Source organism: Mytilus galloprovincialis, chromosome 4, assembly GCF_965363235.1.
Source record: "Mytilus galloprovincialis chromosome 4, xbMytGall1.hap1.1, whole genome shotgun sequence".
NCBI classification, from domain to species: Eukaryota; Metazoa; Mollusca; class Bivalvia; order Mytilida; family Mytilidae; genus Mytilus; species Mytilus galloprovincialis.
The window spans coordinates 80,899,706-80,905,840 of record NC_134841.1 but is presented as its reverse complement, the minus strand read 5'-3'; the positions used below and the strand labels follow the sequence as shown (position 1 = coordinate 80,905,840).

Below are 6,135 nucleotides of genomic sequence, written 5' to 3'. Positions count from 1 at the left end.
GTAAAAAAATCATTGATAATATCCATGCACACGTACCGACACATTGTGTTAAAGATTGGGGAAGAATATCTCAAGAACGTTTTTTTTATATTAGTATAATAGTCCCAGGTATACTGATTTGTATCACTACAAGATAATAGTTATTGCGTTGCGGTTGAATTTCCTGTCATTTATTCATCATCCACGCACGAACTTGTCTCAGAAAAAATATATCTCTGTACATTAACCTCAGTTTCAGGTATAGAGATGTGATTATTTTCTGTGACATGCTTTTGACCATCCACAAGAACTTGCGGTCATCCGATGATCAGTATTTTAGTACTTTGAATATTTTTTTCTAATGTAAAACAAACACTATAACAGTCAAGTATACTAACTATTCTTGCTTTGTTATTGTTTAATTGGTCTCGTAAATGATATACATGGAACATTTGCCACTTCCAGCAACAGCAATTAAACAAACAGCTAATTCTTCATACATCTAAATATTCAAGAAGCCACTTTAACTTTAGGATTTGTATACTATAAAAATAAAGAGTTGTAGTATGATTGCAAATGAAACTCCTTTCTACCAATGTTCAAATGAAGTGCATGTAAGCAATATATAATAGCCAACCGTTCAGCATTCAACAGTAAGAAACTCCATACCGTGTAGGCGACTATAAAAGACCACGACATGAAAAATATGCTTGTCAATAAAAGTGTAAATTTCGAAATTAACATGTTCAAGATATTAAAACTAAATAGCCATTCCGTTCAACTTAAAATATTTACATGTAATTAGTATTCGACGTATCATTTTTAAACAATTATATTTGGGGAATTTTAAATGCGTTTTTTTCAATATCCCAGACAGAATTAACCATTGTGATTTAAATTTTCTTTAAATTTAACAATTCAAAAACTTTTAGATATAAATCAAAGTATGAGAATATGTCCTCTCTGTGTGTAGTGTAAAACTAAACAACCGCTTGTGACCCCCCCCCCCCCCCAAATAAAAAAAAACAACCCCAAAATAGATGGATAATGTATCCCTTATTTTGCTGTTGTAAAAAAGAAAAAGAAAAAGTAGCCTTATAGAGGGGGAGGGGGTGTCATTATATTTGGAAAATCAATCCCTGGAAAAAATAATACTTGACTACTTCCGCGCTCCTCTGACTGAATATGTAATATATTGTTATAGATAGATATAGGAAAATGTGGTATGATTGTTAATGAGACAACTCTCAATCCAAATAACAATTTTTAAAAGTAAACCATTATAGGTCAAAGTACGGTCTTCAACATGGAGCCTTGGCACACACCGAACAACAAGGTATAAAGGGCCCATACATTACTCGTGTAAAACCATTCAAACGGGAAAACCAACGGTCTAATCTATATAAAAAACGAGAAACGAGAAATACGTATAAATTACATAAACAAACGACAACTACTGTACATCAGATTCCTGACTTATGACAGGTGCAAACATTTGCAGCGGGATTAAACGTTTTAATGGTATAACATCACAACATAGACAAACACACGATAAAATATCAATCGGAAGGCTTAACTCAATCAAAAAAACGTAAATTAACACACTATAAACGAATAAAGCATGTTAATTAATAACATGTGTTAATATCAAGCGATAATCATATTAATCCTAACTCGAATCGAAACTTTTAATTCAATTTCACTTTCCTTAATCCTTTTGTGAACTAAAATGTATACATGTTTATGATTTGATGTACACAAACATTTACCACACGTATAGCAGGAAAGGTTTAACTTTAATTATAACTATTAAATCATTTATTAGGATCCACACTAACTTCGGTAAACAAGGAACTACTTAAAACAGGAAAGTTCTTGAAGAGAATCCTGTTTTCAAGGAACATGTCAGTGAATTCATTTTGTGTAAGAAATTCTTTTCCTTTATCATAATCTTCAAATAATTTTTGTGTTAATTTATGTGCAGCTAACCCATCTTCTTTATCTTCTTCTGTCATTTTTAATGCAATCTGGAAAAGAGAAAATAGATATAGGAAGATGTAGTATGAGTGCCAATGAGACAAGTCTCCATCCAAATAACAATTTATAAAAGTAAACCATTATAGGTCAATGTACGGCCTTCAACACGGAGCCTTGGCTCACACCGAACAACAAGCTATAAAAGGCCCTAAAATAACTTGACGTGTAAAACCATTCAATCAAGAAAACCAACGGTCTAATCTATATAAAAAACGAGAAACGAGAAACACGTATAAATTACATAAACAAACGACAACTACTGTACATCAGATTCCTGACTTAGGACAGGTGCAAATCATGTTTGAAGAATGATGTAGGCTTATCTCTAAAGTCAAATGATTTTTATATGCAAATCATTATTTGTTATTGTATATAACACTCGATCTAAGTTTGACTTGTATAATGGAATTTTATGCAACTACCATACATGTGAGAGGTTTAGCTAGCTATTATACCAGGTTTTATCCAACATTTCTGCTTGGGAAAGTACCTGTATCAAGTTAGGAATGTGACAGTTTTTGGTCATTGATTTCGTTTGATGTGTTTGAGCTTTTGATTTTGGCATTTGATTAGGAACTATCCGTTTTGGATTTTCCTCGGAGTTCAGTATTTTTGTGATATTACTTTTTGTTTTGTATAACATGAAACACGTCTCCTACAAGTGAAGGAGTAAAGTAACTTATTTCTTCAGAACTAATGATGGTTGTTTTTAGAGACGTGAAATTGGCCGATGATAAGGGAATAAAGGAGGCGGTATGATTTGTTACTAAAGTCCGGTATTGAATACGAGAATGTTTCTCAATCCCTTCATATCTGTATTAAAATGAATGTTCAAGTCTAAGCACTTCCTTTTTGTTTCATAGCTCCTGAAGTATAAGTGTATTTAAACATCCTTATATTTCAATGCTTTGGGTTCGAGCTTTCCGCATTCCGAATAAAAATTAGACAAGAACAGCACATAGAGCGCACATTTGTTTTGAACATGAAGCTACTTGAGTATTCATTGTCAAATGCGGTCTATTAGAATGAAATTCAAAACAGTGTAGCTGTGGCCATTGATTGACACATTAAAATCATCCATTGACTGGGACAATTTACGTGAACGTTTGTCTGTAACGACCACTGTTCATGACGTACCTACGATAGACATTTAAACTGTGGGGTCACCAAAGATTTCTTAACGCCTTTAATTATAAAATAATTCGAAAAATTAATCAGGAATAACCTTTGTGTTTTGATTTATATAATTGATATAAATCAAAATATCGTGTTATTTCTGATTAATTTTTCGAATTACTTTATTTAGGTGTTGAGAACCTTTGGTGACCCCATAGTTTAAGTGTCTTTAAAAAGTACATAGTGAGCATTGGTCGTTACATACAAACGTTCACCTAAATTGTCCCAGTCAATGGATGATTTTAATGTGTCAATCAATGGCCACAGCTACACTGTTTTGAATTTCATTCTATCTATTGCTTTCCGTTAACACACGTAGTTTGGACGAAGGGGAAAAATGGATGACAAAATGTGTCAGTATAAATACTGATATTCGGCGGTCTCATAACTTGTAGATTCATGTTATTTTTAATATAAAAACGCTCAATGTCAATAAAAATCACCAATAAAATTAAAGTTATTACACTATTAAAAGAAATCGTAATCGCAATTGACTTTGTTTCGTGGGTTTTAATACTATACTTTACACATTGTAGAAATAAGAGAAGAATTAAAAAACGATTTCTTTATCTTATTATGATCATTTATCATAAACGTTTACAATGAGGTACTTCCTTCGTGGGTAAAAGAGACCTACCAGCTCATTTAGATAAATTTATAAAACCAGTGACAACAAATAGAATCAATATAATTTTATAATCACATAAGATTTTAGTACCTTAAATATTTCTGCCATTTCCTTCTTTTCAATCCTGCCATCCCCGTCTATATCGAATAGTTCAAACATCAACCTGATTTTACAGAAAATATTTGGATCACTTTCATTGCTCAAATACAGTAAAAACTCTGCAAAGTTTATATTGCCACTGTTGTCTTTGTCAATAACTCTGAAGTAGTGGTGGGCAAAACTGTCAGCTTCATCCCCGAAGAACTGTCTCAAGTATTCTTTGAATGTCTTGAGACTCATCAAGGCCTTCGGTGATATTTTCTGTAAGTATACAGTCAATATTCTTCGAGTAATTATCCATTTTGATATTATACTAAAACAGGTGTACAAATAAATTTATGAGATAGTTGTTTAGTATATACTCAAATAGTACCGTGTATTCTGACTATTCCATGAACGATCGCGGTTGACTACAGTTAGTAACTGTTCATGCAGCATTTCATTTAGGTGTCCTCTTCATGGCTCTAAGCATTACAGTTTTCTTACAAAATCAATGGTAACAGCCGACAAAGTGCCAATGCTAATAATTGATTACAAGATAAAACAATAATAATGTTACATCTATAGAAAATGCACTTGTTTTTGGAACAGGAGAAGAGCTCTGTGAACCTCGCTATCCTCCTATCTATAAAATTCTTACGTTGTCTTAAATTTCCTCGAAAATAACCGATTTTATACTTCCATGAGCAATACGACGGGTGCCACATGTAGAACAGGATTTGCATCTGAGATCACCCTAGTTTTTGTTGCGGTTTGAGTTTCTCAGTCTTTGTGTTTTTATGTGGGTTTTTTTTTTTTTTTTATGTGTTCTGTATTAATATCTGGTTTTGTTTTTTCGTTTTTTTTTTTTTGGCATGGCATTGCCAGTGTGTTTTCGTCTTTTTTTCTTGTAATCAAAAGTAGCAACAATTTAGCTTCACTTATTTTTTATCAAAAAGTTCAAGGGCCATTTTATACTAAATTTGACGGTTTCATATACCCATGTGTGTGTTCTGTTAACAAAAATAAATTTGAAATGACCTTCATATACAAAATAAAAAATCTTTTAATCGCATGGTATGATTGAAAATTCCACTTATCACCAGCGACCAAGGGACGAGGATGTAAACAATTAAAATTTACAATGGACTTCAACAATGAGCAAAACTCATACCGTTTATTAAGCTTTAAAAAAACACCGGCATGACAACAGAGAACAGTTTTGTTCCTTGATGTTCTGTTTAGTTTCCATTATTGATGTGTTATCGTGTTAATTTTTCTCTCCCCATAATGAATACAATCAACAGCGACCAACTTTCAATCTTTAACTTTCGCATAGAGCTATGTAATACACTTAACAAAAAGAAACCAAACATAAAACCGCATAGTACATACCAACGAAGGGATATCCTTATCCTTATCTATAAAGCGTTTTACCATTACAGATTTATCTTACTTACCAGATATTCTTTATACGATTCTTTAATTCGTGTTTTGTCAAAATTTGTATGCATGCGCAGAAATTGAACTTCTTTTTCTGGTAACTTTTCCAGTTTATTTCCCATGTTGTCAAAAGTAGTTTTATAAACAAACAATTATTGCCTTAAAGTTGTCCAATATGTACATTTTACTCATCGTAATAAGCTTTCACTTCCGGGATATTTTTATCACAGGAAATCTGGTTTAAACAATGACATTAATTCTAAATATCACATAATAAATCTCGTCTATGCAGCTTTAATACGATATTGACTTTCAGAATATCATAAAAAATGTCTTACAATGTATGACACAATTTGGCAACTGTCAACGAGAGAACAAAGGACAAAGGTGTAAAACCTATAGATAACCGTATGGTACGACCTTCAACGATGAATAAAGCGCTTACCGAATAGTATGCTTTAAAAACAGTCATGAAGTGACAAAATTTAAAAAACCGACGGCTTCATTCATGCTAAATTCAATAACGAAAATCTAGTACGGAAAACTGCATACAAACACAACTACTGAAATATAGGTTCCAGCTCTGAGATATATGATCATAAAGAATATGACGGGGTTGATAGACTAATAATGTGTGTGTGTGCTCAACAAGTTCTTTGAAATTCATTTGGATAATAAATTAAGACAGCAGTTTTGGAAGGTTAAAAAATATAAGATACCTAACAAAAACATGAAAAGCGAAAGTAAACAGCAAACTGAATAACACCCATTAAACTGATTAAATATTTTAAATA

At 32.2% G+C, this 6,135-nt stretch overlaps 1 long non-coding RNA gene across 1 annotated transcript; it reads right to left on the bottom strand.

The window, feature by feature from the left end:
- Positions 1–379: 379 nt before the first annotated feature.
- LOC143073095 (uncharacterized) lies at positions 380–5,554 on the bottom strand. Its single transcript, XR_012977392.1, has 3 exons — positions 5,359–5,554; positions 3,911–4,180; positions 380–2,006 (listed from the first exon to the last, which is right to left on the bottom strand). It is a non-coding gene; the product is annotated as an uncharacterized LOC143073095 (long non-coding RNA).
- Between the last annotated feature and the right edge of the window lie 581 nt (positions 5,555–6,135).